This window comes from Xiphophorus hellerii, chromosome 8, assembly GCF_003331165.1.
Source record: "Xiphophorus hellerii strain 12219 chromosome 8, Xiphophorus_hellerii-4.1, whole genome shotgun sequence".
NCBI classification, from domain to species: Eukaryota; Metazoa; Chordata; class Actinopteri; order Cyprinodontiformes; family Poeciliidae; genus Xiphophorus; species Xiphophorus hellerii.
The window spans coordinates 6,506,029-6,523,328 of record NC_045679.1 but is presented as its reverse complement, the minus strand read 5'-3'; positions in this window follow the sequence as shown (position 1 = coordinate 6,523,328).

Below are 17,300 nucleotides of genomic sequence, written 5' to 3'. Positions count from 1 at the left end.
TATCTCCACATTTAGCACATGTATCCAGAATGTTGGAATTAAATTTATTTAGTAATGTTGGAGTAACATATGTTCTCATCAATCATTTGTATTGGATTGACTTAAATTGAGTATTAATAGATTGTGTCTGTGCCTTCAGACAGGCCCTCTGCCATTCCTCTACTGATATATTACATTTCAAGTCTTCACACCAGGCCAGTCTTTTGTGTTGTGAGGATGTCTGGGATTCTGTCTCTGATGATGTTATAAAAGCAGGATATTAGGTCCTTCTTCAAATGGTAATTTGTTGCCAATTATTCTATAGAAGTAAGACTAGGTAATTGTAGAGACTTTTGAGTACCCAAGACAAAACTTCTGATTTGCATAAACTTAAAAAAATGTTTAGTTGGAATGTCAAATTTCTGTTTCAAATCTTCAAAAATCATCATAATCCCTTTATCAAATAAATCTGAAATTTTGCATAAACTTTAGCATACCATGTTTTAAAACCCATGTCTTTCCTACCTGGTTCAAATGTCATGTTGCCCCAGATCAGGGAGAATTGGGATAGTGTTGGTATTTCATTTTGAATTTATGTACATCATACCATACTCAGATAGTGTTTTTAACAAATGGGTTGGAAGTATTTTTTAATAACTCTTTGCATTTCCCTGAGTATAGATATGAATTTAGGGATAAGGGAGTGGTATTTATATTTTCTATATTTACCCACGACAGATCAGTTGCTGAAAACCAGCAGGATCCACTAGAGAGCTGAGCTGCCCAATAATACCACTTGAAATTTGGCACACCTAGCCCTCCTCTGTCATATGGAAGATATAATAATGATAAACATAATCTGGCTCGTCTGCTGTTCCAAATGAAGTTATTTAGGATGGTTTGACTTTTTGTAAAAAAAACTGTTGGGAGAATTAAGAGGGATAGCCTGGAAAAGATATCGGAATTTAGGGAGAGCGTTGATTTTGAGAATATTTATACGGCCAGTCATAGATATAGGTAAGGTAGACCATCTATCAAGTGATTCCATTATTGAATTAACCACCGGCGTGTAATTTGCCTGAACCAGATCATCTATGTTTGGAGTAATTTTTATGCCTAAGTAAGTAAGGCTGTCTTTTGCCACCTGAAATGTTGTGTGAATTGGAGGATTGTTTCTTTCAGCCTGATATAAAAATAGGATGACGGATTTAGATTTGTTAAGTTTATAACCGGAAATATAACTAAACTCATTGATAGTTTTAAGTAGTTGGGGGATTGAGCAATTTAGATTGGACAACATTAAATCTTCGGCAAATAGTCCAATTTTAGATTCAATATTTTTTATTCTGACACCATGTATGTTTTGATTTTTCCTTATGGCAATAGCCAGTGGCTCAATTCCCAGAACAAAGAGGAGGGTGAGAGGGGACAGCCTTGACGTGTCCCCTACCTAGATTAAATGATTTAGATACAATGTTATTAGTTATAACTGAGGCAGAGGGTTTATTATAAAGTATTTTAATCCAGTTTATGAAATAACTACCAAAACCGAATTGAGAGAGAACTTTGTAGAGATAATTATGTTCCACTCTATCCAATGCTTTTTCTGCATCAAGTGAAAGCAAAGCTGTATCAGGATGTTCATATTTAGCATGAATTATATTCAGAACATGACGGATACCGTGGTGAACTTGCCGCCCCTTTATGAATCCGTTCTGATCAGGGTCAGAAAGGGATGGTAAAAATTTCTCAAGCCTGATTGCTAGACGTTTAGATATTATTTTGGCATCAGAGTTTATAAGTGAGATTAGTCAGAAAGATTCACATCTAGTGGGAGATTTCCCAGGTTTAGGTAGAACTGTTATGATCGCATTTCACAAGGAAGGAGGTAATTCTTTAATGGTATAACTTTCCAATAGCATATTATACAGGGGCTGCAATAATTTGTTTTTAAATATTTTATATAGGTCCAGAGGAATCCCATCTGGACCAGGTGATTTTCCTGATTTTAATTTATCTATTGCATTTGAGAGTTCATCTATAGATATTGGCATATCCAGTTCTGATTTAGCTGTTTCACTAAGTGTGGGGATGTTTACACAATTAAGAAAGGAGTCAAGTGATGCTTGTGGTTTGTGCCCTTTAGACGTATATAATTTTGAGTAATAATCTTTAAGGAGATCATTAATTTTTTGAGGATCAGTAGTGTTTTCATTTGCAGTTGTAATTTCATTTATTGCCCTCTCATTCTGCAAAGCTTTAATGAGCCACGCTAGAAGTTTTCCTGCCTTCTCTCCCTGATTGTAGTAGGATTGTTTCAATCTGAATATCTCTGATGAAGCTTTGTTAGTAGATAGTTTGTCATATTTTGCTCTCAATATTTGAAGTTCTTGTTGCTTTTCTTTAGAACCCTTTAGATTTATCTCCAGCTCAGTCTCTTTTATTTGTTCTTCAAGTTTTAGCATCTCCATGATATTTTATTAGCTTTATTTTTTGTGTACCTTATCATCTGACCCCATATAAAAGCCTTAAAGGTTTCCCATCTAATAGATGCTGTAGTCTCAGATTTATTAAGGCTGAAGTAATCATTAATATTTATCTCAATATAGTTCAGAAATGTGGGTATTTGCAACCAGTGGGGTTTTAATCACCAAATAGGATTATGTCTAAACGCAATTAAGGGTGAAAATTTAAGCATGCATAGTGAGTGTTTGGAGATCAATATGCTTTTGTAGGCACAACTTTTAATTCTGGTAACCAAGGAGTTTGAAATTAGGAAATAATCTATAGCTATAGCTATTATGGGTAGTTGAGTGGCAAGAATATTCTTTCTTTGTTGGATTCTGTACTCTCCATATATCTCTTAAGTTTAGTTCAGACATAAAATGTTGTATAACCCGTCTACTTTTAGGGTGGGACAAATCTAAACCCGATGATCGGTCGAGATTAGGATCTAAAGTACAGTTAAAATCTCCACCAAAGATCACATCACCGTGTAAAGCTGTAATAGAGAGAAACAAATTATTGTAGAAATCAGGGTCATCTATATTAGGACCATACAGGTTAACCAAAATTAAGTTCTGGTTCATCAGTGAGGCTTGGATTATTATGAATCTCCCAGCAGGATCTATGATGGTCCTTTTTATACATATAGGTAAAGATTTATGAAGAAGAATTGCCACGCCCCCAGCATGTGGAGAAAATGAGCTGGAAAATACTTGACCTGTCCATCTTCTTCTTAGACGTGCAACTTAGTTTGTAAGTAAATGTGTTTCTTGGATAAAAACCACTTTTGGATGGTATTGTTTAAGTCTATTCATTACTTTTTTGAGTTTGATCAATTTCCTAAGGCCTCTTACTGATAGGTTTATTTTATCCTAACCTGCAAAGAATCAGCCAGAGACAGAGATTAGTTTTCTTTTCTCTTCTGCAGAACAGGAGAATTGAGAGCAGACGCGACGAATCGCTGTCAAACACTGTCTGGACTCAATTCTGCTAGATCTTTCTTTGCATTTCTCTTTATTGTATAGAAAAAGGAGGTTGGGCTTCTTCACACAGAGAATTGACCAACCGTCTTTACATTCTGGAACCGCCTATGGACATGCCCTTACAAGGGCATGTAACTGACCACAACTAATCAATGACATATGGAACTAATAACACATGAATGTTTAGCGTTTTTAGCTTCCAGGCAAACATCCTAAGAAAAGTTAATAATATACTACAAAAGATTAATAAAGTTCTACAAAAGAAAGAATAATGTGAGAGTAATAATATAATATAATATGAAAATGAGAGTAATAATATAAAAGAATAATATGAAAACATAACTTGTAAAATAAACTCATAAGTAAATGAACAGGAGGATAATTTTTCTAACACTTACATTCCAGGAGATCACATCAACAATGGACTCAGTACTCATCTGCTTAATGTCCATTTATCATCTCTTTCTGTTTTTTGTCTCAACTGTAGGAACTTGAAATGTACAACTTGAAGAACATTGCACCTTGAGAACACTGAACATTTACAAACACAAAAGACTTTCCTGAGATTTCCCACCAGTGGGAATCTCCACCTCCCCTTCCCCTCTATTCTGTGACTTGGCTTTGCTACTGATCCCAGAACAACAGCAGCAGAAAAAACGTTTACTTAAACAACTCACACTTCAACCTTAAACTGCGAACCCCGACCATGGTATCTAAAACTTGTTCCCCACTGCTAAGAGGGGGAGACTTAGTGGAAATGTGTATTGTCCAGGATCACCGATCAATTGGAGTATTGATCCTTATTAAACCTCGCTGGCGCCATCTAGCGTGTAAATGTGGTTACCCGTCAGTTTGTTTTGTTTCCCGTATAAATTTCTCCACCTCCGTTGGCGTGTGGAAGAGGAAGCTTTTACCGCGGTGGAAAATCCTCATCTTTGATGGGAATATCAGTCCAAAGTTTATATTCAGATTACGGAGTTGTTGTTTCACCCGGTCGTTTTGTTTCCGTTGTTTCACCACATCCGCGGATAGCAGGGAAGAACATCACATGGCCGCCGTTGTACATCACCTTTCCTTTCAGACGGGCTGCAGTCATCACCCTCATCTTGTCTTGATAGTTTAGTTATTTCACGATGATCACGCGTGGCGGGCGGCCTGGAGCTCTCTGGCCCTGCAGCCTGTGGGCCCGCTCGATAATGGGGGGGATGGAAACGCGTCCCGCCCCAGGACCTCCATCAGCCAGGTCTGCAGAAAAGCAGCGATGTCCCCTTGCTCTGTCTTCTCGGGTAAACCCACGAGTCTCAGGTTGGATCTTCTGTTTTCAAGCTCGTCCACCTTCAAAGCGAGATCCTGGGTTTTCTTTTGTATGGTCGCTTCTTTGCCTGTTAACGAGGCGACGCCGTCCTCCAGGTTGCTAATGCGGGATTCTGCAGAGGTAAACCTCTCCAGGAATACTCCAACTGTGTCTTTAATTTCTTGATTTGAAGTTATAATCTCCCGTAGTTGCCTGGTAAAGTGAGTTTTCAAGGCTTGGATAGCTTCCAGGAGGTTAGCTTCAGAGGTCAGGGAGCTAGCGTTAGCCTCCTCCATGTAGACTTAGACTTAGACTGACTTTATTGTCATTTTGAATGCACAGGGTGTATACAGAACGAAATTTCGTTGCATATGGCTCAGGACAATGTTTTGAGGTTCCAATGATTGAGGTTACTCCGGAATATAAATGTAAATATAAATATAAAATATAAAGTGCAGGAATGACAGTAAAATAGAAGTTATTTAGCTCTGTATATGTGCAAGGTATGAAGTGGAGACCAGATTTTGAGTGCAGTCCAGTTAAGAGTTCAGCAGTCTGATGGCAAGTGGGAAAAAGCTGTTTCGGAACCTGGTGGACCTGCACCGGATGCTGCGGAACCTCTTTCCAGAGGGCAGCAGGGAGAACAGTCCATGGTGGGGGTGTGAGGGGTCACTGATGATGTTTGGGCCTCGGGACATGCAGCGCTGGGATGAAATGTCCTGAATGGAGGGAAGGGGGGCCCCGATGATCCTTTCTGCTGTCCGCACCACTCTCCTCACGTTCTTCCAGTCGGAGGCGCTGCAGCCTCCACACCACACAGAGAGGCAGCTGGTCAGAATGCTCTCTATGGTGCTTCTGTAGAATGTCTTGAGGATGGGGGGGGGGCAGGTGTGCTCTTCTCATCCTCCGCAGGAAATACAAGCGTTTCTGTGCCCTCTTGACCAGAGACGTGGTGTTCACAGTCCAGCTGAGGTCGTTAGTGATGTGCACCCCCAGGAATTTAGTGCTGCTGACCACCTCCACAGCCGAGCTGTTGATGAGCAGTGGAGCGTGGCTGGGCCGGTTCTTCCTGAAGTCGACGATGATCTCCTTCATCTTGTCAACGTTCAGGATCAGGCTGTTGTCTCTGCACCAGTCCACCAGCTGCTCCACCTCCTCTCTGTAGTCCAGGTCGTTGTCGTCTCTGATGAGGCCCACCACCGTTGTGTCGTCCGCGAACTTCACAATGTGGTTGGTGGCGAACCTGGGGGCGCAGTCGTGTGTCATCAGAGTGAACAGCAGAGTGCTCAGGACGCAGCCCTGAGGGGAGCCTGTGCTGAGGGTGATGACATCGGAGGTGTGTTGTCCGATCCGGACTGACTGAGGTCTGTCGGTGAGGAAGTCTAGCAGCCAGTTGCGCAGGGGGGTGCTGAAGCCCAGGTGTCCCCGTTTTCCTGCCAGATGCTGTGGGATGATTGTGTTGAACGCTGAGCTGAAGTCCAGGAACAACATCCGCACATGAGTGTTCTTCTCCTCCAGGTGAGCCAGGCTCAGGTGTAGGGTGGAGAAGATAGCGTCCTCAGTGGAGCGGTTTCGGTGGTAGGCAAACTGGAACGGGTCGAATGTGGAGGGGAGTCTGGAGAGGATGTGTTCTTTTACCAGCCTTTCAAAGCACTTCATCATGATGGGAGTCAGTGCCACAGGCCGGTAATCGTTGAAAGAGGTGACTTGAGGTTTCTTTGGCACCGGAATGATGGAGGCAGTTTTGAGACATGCTGGCACTGTGGCTTGGTCCAGTGAGGTGTTAAAAATGTCTGTTAGGACACCAGCCAGTTGACCTGCGCATTCCCTGAACACCCGCCCAGGTATGTTGTCGGGGCCTGGGGCCTTCTGTGGGTTGACTCTTTTCAGAGTCTTCAACACATTGACTGAGTCCAGGCAGAGTGCCTCCTCTTCCTGATGGGGAACAGTTTTCTCTGCCGGAGTACTGTTCAGTGCCTCGAACCTCCCAAAGAAGTTATTGAGTCCATTTAGAAAGTCAGCATCAATTTCACCCACTGGGGGGGAGGATGGATTGTAATCTGTGATCGCCTTTATGCCTTGCCACATACTCCTGGTGTTGCTGGTGTCGTGGAAGAACTCCTGTATTTTCTGACTGTGGGTTCGCTTTGCTAACCTGATAGCACGGTTCAAGTTGGCTCTCGCTGTCCTCAGTTCCTCCTTGTCGCCAGACTTGAAGGCTGAGTTCCGTGCTTTTAGCATTTCCCGTACCTCCTTAGTCATCCAGGGTTTTTGGTTGGCCCGGGTGATAATGTTCTTAGTGATGCTGACGTCCTCTGTGCACTTGTTGATGTAGGCTGACACAGTCATGGCGTACTCATCGATGTTGATCTGGTCATTGTAAGTGGCTGCTGCCTTGAACATCTCCCAGTCAGAGCACTCAAAACAGTCCTGAAGTGCCTCCATGGCCCCCTCAGTCCACACTCTCACCTGCCTCACTGTAGGTTTTGTTCTGATCAGCAGGGGCTTGTATGCAGGAATTAGCATAACAGATAGGTGGTCTGAAGAACCAAGGTGGGGGTGGGGGGCTGCTCTAAATGCTTCTTTGATGTTGGCGTAGGCCAACTCTAGAGTATTCACTCCCCTGGTTGGAAAATTCACATACTGGTTGAAGTGAGGGAGAACAGTCTTCATGTTGGCCTGGTTAAAATCCCCAGCAATGATGAAAACGCCTTCTGTGTGTGAGGATTGCAAGTCACTGATGGTCCGGTAGAGAACACTCATAGCCTCTTTAGTGTTAGCACTGGGGGGCACATACACAGCAGTGATGCTAACAACAGTAAACTCCCTGGGCAGGTAGAATGGTCTGCAGTTAACAGTCCAAGCTCGATGTCCGGGGAGCAGTAACTGGCGACAGTCATGGCATTTTTACACCAGTTGTTGTTGATGTAAATACACAGCCTCCCTCCTCGGGTTTTACCGCTGAGAGCGCTGCTCCTGTCTGCGCGGAATGTAGCGAGCCCCTCCAGGCTAACAACGTTGTCCGGTATGGACGAGTTGAGCCATGTCTCCGTCAGAATGAGAGTGCAGCAGTTCCTCAACTCTCTCTTTGAAGATAGTTCCAGTTGCAGATGGTCTATTTTGTTGTCCAGAGAGCGGACGTTGGAGAGGAAGATGGACGGAAGCGGCGATCTGTGGGGGTTAGCGTTTAGCTTAGCACCGCCTTCGCTTGCTCCTCCTCCGACCAGTGCTGCTAGGCGAGTCCGCTGCGCTGTGGGCCGCTGGGTCTTGCCTCCGTAGCACTCCGAGATCACGTAAACACTCCAGAGTAGTCGTATTTATGAGTCCAAAATCACTTGATGATCGTAATTCCGGCAGACGCTGGCGATCATATGCTAACTTACTGAGTGGATGCAAAGTTTGTAGCGTTTTAGGCGGCGTATTTTGCTCAGATACTCACAAGTTGTCGAGAGCCCATGCAGCCGCAGCCATACAGGGCGCCGCCATTTTATATCAATACCATTTTAGATCAATGTATCGGTTTCCACTTTGCTACCAGCATCGGATCCCTCTTTGCTGGTTGTTTTCGCTTTTAATTTGTTTACTCGGCATCTTGGCAGGATGAATTGAATCCCAGGGAGTTTGCTCGTACGAAAAATATCTTTGCAGTGGTCTAGATATCTAAATGCACGATATATTGGTTGGAGCTCAGAGCCCAGCAGCTGCTCAGTAAGACGCCATAACCGGAAGTCCCTGCTGGGAAACATTTAGTTTGAAGCTAAATAGTTAGCTTGTTGCTCAAAGGAACAGCTTTTGTCAGTTGCTGCTCAGTTTTCCATCTCTGTATCCAAGCAGTTAAAAAGTGAAAGATGAAATCTGAGATTCTCTCTGCTTTGCTTGAAGCTGGTGTTTTCTCTCAAACCAGCTCTGATGCTGATATTCAGCCTAGATTTCCACTGGACTCTTTCTGTTAAAACTGACACTGGATTCATTTAGTTCATGGTGGATTGTAATATTTCTCTTGCCAGCCTCCTTGTTGTCTGTTGTTCAAACCTTCAAGACAGGAGAACCATCTACAAAATGATCCAGTTCACAATAAAGGTCAAAATAAAAATATGTGAAGTAAAAAGTCCTTTCAATCTTTCCAAGAAGAAAATTCTTGACTGGAAATAAAGAAATAAATATTTCTGATTTGCTCAATAACAGATTTTTCTCTCTGTCTCCTCAGACTGAGTGGCTGTAACCTCTCAGAGAGAAGCTGTGAAGCTCTGTCCTCAGTTCTCAGCTCCCAGTCCTCCAGTCTCAGAGAACTGGACCTGAGTAACAACAACCTGCAGGATTCAGGAGTGAAGCTTCTCTCTGCTGGACTGAAGAGTCCAAACTGCAACCTGGAAACTCTCAGGTAATTCTGGGCACTTGACAAATTGCTGCATCTTAGGAGCAAAAAGAAACATTATTACAGATCCCAGCAGTTGCTTGGCTTTCTTAATTATTCCACATGTTACAAATCCATCCATCCATCCATCAGTTCAGACCTTGGGTTCTACCTCAATGTTCTCATTTTCTCATCATGTGATGAATTGTGTGTCTGCAGCTTATCAGGCTGTTTGGTCTCAGAGGAAGGCTGTGCTTCTCTGGCCTCAGCTCTGACCTCCAACCCCTCCCATCTGAAAGAGTTGGACCTGAGCTACAATCATCCAGGAGACTCAGGAGTGAAGCTGCTGTCGGCTGGACTGAAGGATCCACACTGGAGACTGGAAGCTCTCAGGTATGGAGGAACCTGCTGCAGGAGCAGAGAAGGTCTGATAGAGGAGGAAGAGGGAGAAATGTATTTAGTCAGTCTGCTGGGAAACATTTAGTTTGAAGCTGAAACTGTAAGCAACAAATCATCATCATTAACAAATAAAAGCTTTAAAAGTTAAGCTGCTAAACGCTGTCTGAGTTTTGGGTGTTAAATTGATTTAGGTTAGAGAAGTTTAATGTAATCTTACCAGCTTCTAGTTTAAATCGACTGCAATAAATAAAACAATTAAATAGTTGTAAGCAGCTGAACTGGCAGTAACATTGATTACTGCGGTCGGGGCGCATGGAGCGCAGCGTCTCCTGCCATTAATGTCCCAGTAACGTTAAACTCCTCCACATCCTGGTTACTGAATTAATGTGAATAATCTCCATCTCATATTTACATTTACAGTCATATTCAGTAAATTAGAATATTGGTTCCCATGAGGCTCGTTTGTCAGGTTTTAAAACAACTTCAGCAGATATTAAACATATTTTTCATTAGACCCACATTTCTGCATTAATTGTTTTTATTGATCTGTAATCTGATCAGAAATGTAATGTTATCATTAACTGTAAGCAACAAATCATCATCATTAACGAATAAAAGCTTTAAAACAGTTTGTGGGGAATTAATCTGTATGATGTGTTTAACTTGTGAGCCGAGTTACTGAAATACTTTTCATAAATATTCTAATTTATTAAAAATGACTGTAGTTAAGGACTGCTAGAGAGACGCAGGTCATCCTGAAATTCTGATGCATAGAATCACAAATCTAAATCTAAACTGTCACAGAGAGTAAACACAATAAAACATGATTTATCTGCAGCATTGATCATTAAATGGCTCATTACTGATGTATTAATATTAAATATGATTGGTACACTTAATGATATTGTATTAGCCATTACGTAAAACATTCAGCAAGTACTTTTACTTTTAGTACTTTAAGTATTTATAAAAGTCAGTACTTTCTTACTTTTACTCAAGTAAAAATGTTAATGTGGTTCTTTTACTAGAGAACATTTTTGTCTGTTTATTTGTACTTTTACTTCAGTACATTGTTTGAGTTCTTTCTCCACCTCTGGTGAACAGCCAGTAGGTGGCGCTAGAGTCAGGAGGAGGCAGCCTGGAGAAAAGGCTGTTCCTCCCTGATCTGTTTCCAAGCAGTCAGAGTGTAGAAGTTGAGAGCTGGAGAAGTTTCCTCCTGTTGCTGCAGCAGCAGAGATGTTCTGCTTCATGGACTAAATCAGGTTGGAAAGAGGAGAGATCTTTACTGAGCTGCTGGATAAAAGCTTCTGAAACATTTCAACTCCTTCTGGAAACTAATGAGACATAAAAACAATGGATGTTTTTACCATCCAGGCCTTTAGAACCAGTTCAGGTCAATAATTCAGTTGTTTCTGTGGAAGATGAACAGATTTGATGTGAAATGATGAAATTCTTCATTTCTATCTGATGTTCCAGCAGATCTGTAGAAAATGGAGCTGCAGCTCTCAGATATTTCAGTCGTCATGTTTTCTATTGTTAAGGAAGATTAATTTAAAATTAACTTTTGGACATAACGTTTGGCTCCTTCTTCCTTAAATTCCCGGGTCCTCTCAACGGGCGGCGCTGCAGCTAGAGAGAAACAACAACACTGCGCGTTGACGTCACAGATCACAGAGTTTAATCCCATACAAAGCAATGCATGAATCAATCAAACAAAGCTGCAGAGGTACAGAGATATACATTCATTACCTGAAACAGGAAAAAAGTAGAGAAAGAAAAACAAAGAAAGGGCAAAGACGCGTCTTTGGAGAGAGCTGATGCAAAAAAGCAAAATAGTGATAGCTTTCTGAATTTTTAGCGCTGACACGAAATTTTATACTTAGGGGGTGTTTCTTCTATTTAATATATGCAATCAAGGCGTTCCGCTCTTCGACCAACTAGAAACTCCCTTAGGGACTCAGAGAAACTTAAGAACTCCCTTAATTTACGGCAAAGATCGAAGGGCCATCTGGTCTCTGTCAAAACAAAAGGGTGAACCACTTAGTTCTGACCCCTGTGGTGGTACGGCGATCCCGGGCGCAGAAAGGTCCTGAGATGAGACTTTGCAGATACCTTTGGAATCTGAAGTCTCTTCCATTATCTCTCCTAAAATTCTCAAAGAGACTTGCATCTGGTAATTTTCAAGGAAATGTTATGTTTACAAACCCCAGTTTTGCTTCTCTTCAGTCAGCACCCCAAAAGATTAAGTCCTGCCAAAATAACACATAAACTCCACAGGACAAAATAAGGTATAATTCCTGAGCCATTTTCTAATAGTAAACAAAACATTTTCATTCAAACAATCTCCATTTGCTTCTGATATCATCACAAATAATACAGTTTTCAAATACATTCATCATTTAGTAGTTTTAAAATGAGATAATACAATCTTCAGTAAAAACATGGTATTAATACTTAGAAATTAAATGTTAGCGGTTTCAGTCTTCTATGTTGCATTAAATTTCACACCATCCCAGATGTTGGTTTCTTGCAGGTTTTATCTGCTGTGGCCAGACCAGATGTCTCTCTCTCAAACTCCAGTGCTTCTGCCCCATCGGAATGCTAATTTTATGGCTTCGTGTGATCTAGCCGCACAGCGGGAGGCCCCTGCCTGTCTGAATGCCTGCTCATTTTGCCCAATCCCGAATGCTCACACAAAACCTGTTCCAAATAAGAGTGTTGAATATAACTTTTACACATGCCGTAAGATTAACTGTATTAAGCACTAAAAATAATCATTTTTCCTCAACACTATCAATGAATCCACTGATTAAAGCAGGAATCTCATCTCCATGTTCTCCTCCAGAGGTTCCCAAGGTTTGTTCCTGGAAGCTGCTGCTGGTTCCTCCAATCCAGGCTCCGCCCCCTTTAGAGGAAATCTGTCCATATATGGCGCTAAGAGTCACCTTGATGCTGCAAAGCTTTGTTCAGGGATGAGATGTCAGGATGTTAGTGTCAGTCTGTTCCAGGCTTTAGTTGTTCTCCTCATGAGGAGCTGAAGTCTCTGACAGGAACGTAGAGCTGAACAGGAGAAGAACTTGAAGCTTCTTCTTGGCCTCTGATTGCAACAGCAGGACAATCCAACATTTTAGTCTGACTTCATCTGGAAATATTTCTTTGACCCTGAATCAGTTTGAAGGCAGGCCAGCTCCTCATCAGAGCTGAGATCTTCTCTGTCCTCCATGCTGGAAATGTACAAGTCAAGCAGCTCCTGATCAGTGACATCAGAGCGTGACATCATCAGTAGAATGATGATGTCATTTCCCTCTCAGAGCAGCTTGGAAATCTGAGAGGAAAGATGCAAACAAAGACTCTCTGGACTGTTGGATCTGCTGGTTCTGGTTCCAGATGCTCCTTGGACACTTTCACAAGCCATTACTGCAGCTGCTGGATTCAGGATGCTGCTTCTTCTTCTTGGTCTCATTGTAAATGTGTGCAGCAGCGCCACCTGGTGGTGTTGGTTGGTAGAGGAAGTGCTGAAAGGTTGGAGGTGTTTGTCAGAGGTGTGTGATGATGGAAGCCTCTCCCTGGTTTGACAATGTGTGTCTGAGAGACATGTAATGTCCATGTTTGCTGCTGAAAGAGACTGATGGTCTGACCCCCCTCCTCCTTTCAGGGTGGAGCCTGCTGGAGTCCCATTCTTGACACCAGGTCTGAGGAAGTGTAAGTGTGTTTTTCTTCTGATTCATGACAACAAAGCAGCTCACATTCAACCATCTTCAAACTGTCACATCACTCATTCAGGAGTCATCATCAAAGTGTCAATAAATGATCAATAACTGCAGCTGGATTGTGTTTGTTCTCTCCATCAGATTCCTGTCAACTCACCATCGACACAAACACAGTGAGCAGGAAACTCAAACTGTCTGAAGACAACAGGAAGGTGACATGGGAGGAGCTTCAGTCATATCCTGATCATCCAGACAGATTTGATAACTGGTCTCAGCTGCTGTGTAGAACTGGTCTGACTGGTCGCTGTTACTGGGAGGTCAAGTGGAGAGGAGATGTTGAGATATCAGTGAGTTACAGAAGAATCAGGAGGAAAGGAGACAGTAGAGACTGTGTGTTTGGATATAATAATCATTCCTGGAGTCTGAGCTGCTCTGATGATGGTTACTCTGTCTGTCACAATAAGATAGAAACTCGTCTCTCCTCCTCCTCTGTCTCTAACAGAGTAGCAGTGTATGTGGACTGTCCTGCTGGCATTCTGTCCTTCTACACAGTTTCCTCTGACTCACTGATCCTCCTCCACACCTTCAACACCACATTCACTGAACCTCTGATTCCTGGATTTGGGTTCTGGTCCAGTTCTGGTTCCTCAGTGTTTCTGTGCTGAGTTGAGTCTAAAGAGTCTAAAGATTTTCCTCCTGTCAGAGAAACTCTCTCACTGTTGAACAGATAGTTCAGTCTCTACAATCTATTTCTTGGTGAAACAATTCTGATTGAGTCCTTGGAAACTTTTTCTTCTTCCAGACCTTTAAATATGGAAGCTGGGATTATTCCAGGATTATTCCAGGATTATTCCAGGATCCTCATGTTTTTCTGTCTGTTTCCAGTCAAAGCTTCACACTGAATATCAAGATGTTGTTTCTCTTATTCTTTCCTTTCATTCATCAGATTTCATTGAAATGTTGATCAGTTTTTCTCAATCACTGATCATTTTCTGTTTCTATCGGCTCCTATTTTTCTCAACATGTCAGATTTGAATATTAAATCTTCCTTTTTTAAATTTGCTGCAGTTTTTCTTCATGTGTTTTAAATAAAAACATTTTTCTTCTGCATTTGGTTCATTTGCTGCTCATTCTGTTCTTTTCCTGTTCAAATTTAAATATTTGCATTAAAAAGATTTTTTTCATCAACTCTGCCTTTCAGAAAGTCCTGATTTAAAGTCAAACATTCCCATCCCATGAAGGTCAGAGGTCAATGCTTTGAACCCTAAAGTGGGAAAATCTTCATATTTTCTGTTTCATTCAGAACTTCTACCTGAAACTCAGAACCTGCAGAACATTTTTCTCTTTGGAGGAAAAATCCCAGGAACTGGAAGATCAGAGCAGAATGAAAACTGGAGATCAGTGTTGGACAGAAAAGGTCTGATCGCTGCATCTCTGCTATATTTTACATTTAAATCTGATAACAAAAAGTAAACCTGTTTTTAGTGAATAAACCAACATGGATATGACCCGCCACAGCGCCAACGTGGGCCACACCTGATTCAACCCAAACCGGAAAATAAAGGATTTAACTGGAAAAAGCAAAACCCAGTAAAATCAGCAGCTGGTTGTGATTAAAATGCAGTTTGTTGCAGAGGTTCAAACTTCCTGATGGTGACCTCTCCTCCGTCCCTCACCTTGTCTGGCCGGTTTTAATCCTCACTGCAGTGTTAGACTGGAGCTCATCTCTCAGATTAACCAGATTAACACTGAGCTGCAACAGGAACCAAACGTCTCTCCTCCAACTTATTTCACTGATTAATAACAAGGTTGGATAAAAACATTGAGCTGAGCTTCTCATTCCTTAAAGAGTCATGAAGAAAGACTCACCCTGGAACTGCAGAAAAGAAGTTAGAAAGTTTAAAAATAGATGGACAAAACTTTGTAAAGTGATTTAATTATCTGTTTTTGTATCTTTTAATGTATAAAACTGTATAAAAAAGGTTTAAATGGTTAAAAATCTTCAGAATGAGCCAATTTTTAACCTGATTAATCATCACAATAATTCTTTGTTGGACCATCGCTACGCGGTACTGAGGAGGAAACTTTAAAAAAGTTTTAATGTAACTTTCTCTATGTCCTAACATGAGATAATCTGAGAGAACAAATGGAGTTCCTCTGCCTCCTCCCTGCGTTCTGCTGAATTACTCTACTGGGTCAGAAACAAGCCATCAGAACCAGAACAATCAGCCATGAGCCTGCAAGTATTGGACATGTTTTTGTCTAAATGAGGTGATTTTATGGCTCCATTTTGCCAGATCACATAGTAGCATTTCTACCTAAAGCCAAACATTAACAGCCAATCCATGTGATCGGTATCTGTGATCGGCAGTGATCGGACCTCATGGTGATCAGAACCAGCAGGAAAAACCTGAACATTTCTGTTTTTAAAATTTCAGAAAATAAAATCAATCTACTGAACATTCTGATTTTATGAGGATCTGTTTGAAATGTTTGTTACAAAGTTGATTACTGCATTAATTTTGATGTGAATTAAATTGGTGTGTTTAATTTGTGTTTTTTGTAATGTACTGTTACTGGATGTGATACTATTTTTATTTTTTAAAGGATTTTGACCCGTTTACTGGCCGACATTTATTCTATAAATCATTTGGTGACCAATTAAAAAGTAAATGTATTGAACTAAAAATGGAATATCTAATTTCTGGAGCAGAAATATTAATCACTAATACAGTTTCCTCAAGTGACTGGAGTTTATTTATTTTTAACACAGTTTGATGAAATGGTGGAGAAAAATATAAGACAATTATAAATGGAACTGGTTCATTTTTAGGGGAAAAACTGTCATAATTGTCAGAAAAATACAAAGAAAATTAAAAACTTTGTTTTCAAAACACCTTCAGTAAAATTAAACTTATAAAAAATATTTAATAAATCATGGAAAATACTTTATTTTAAGATAAATCACGGTCGCACCACATGACATTTTTTAAGACCACAGCCGAATCATATTGATAAAAAACCTCTGAAAACGTCTCATTTTAATTTTAATGATAATTTCTGTGTGCACAACATTTCAAATGTTCTAATAATTGCAATGGATAAACATATTTTTAAATGTTTTATTTCCCCTGATGGAAATCCTGATACGTCAACGACCCTGAAACAGACGTTCCTCCAAAATCTCAGTGATTTCCTTTTCTTTCAGTCTTGCATCCACATCAGCAGAAAGAGGTTTTGAAAGCACTGAAATATCATCAGTAGCAATAATTTCAGCATTTAAAAGCTCAAATCTGACTTCATCTAGTTGAGTATCAAGTCCTTGAATGGGAGGTTTTAGACTCCTGGGTAGTTTGAGCAGTGAATGTAACAAACAGCCATTGATAGAAAAAGCTGCTGTTCCTGTAAATGAAGTCAACATGACAGTTTGATTTGATATGTCAGCCTCCTCTCCATCAGTAGAAGAGGCTACTGATGGATCTGATGATCCAGAGCAGTGCTTGCTTCAGAGTCAATACATTTAATCAGGTGGGATTTTCCACTTCCTGCTCCACCGTTGACATAGAAGTAAAATGGATGAGGGTTCAAAGCACAGAAACACTGAATACACCAGTCTCTTACTGCATAGAACACACAGGCCTGGTTCTGGTTCTGGTTCAGGTTCTGATCAATTGTGCGTAACACAGCTGGATCAATTGAAGGCTGTTCTCTGATGACTCTGACTTCTGTTCCAGCATCAGACTGATGACTGTAGTCGGGGGCAATATCCTGTTCTTTGTCCTCATCAGAATATCTCTCAGATTCTCATCACACTGTAATCTTACAGCTTCAGATTCAGGAGCAAGAATCCAACATTCATCAATCACATTGTCTCTGTTTTGTTCTCCTTCTTCCACTGCACTCTGAATCTCCTCACAAAAGTTTCTCATATTTGTCTGTCTGTCTTAATGCTTTTCACAGACTCAATGTCCTCAGAACAAGGAAGTTGTATGCAGCCAGAATAGTAGAAGAACTGATAGGTTTGGGACCATCATAATGTTGAAATAATAATAGTGCTGACTGAATACCAAAATGAA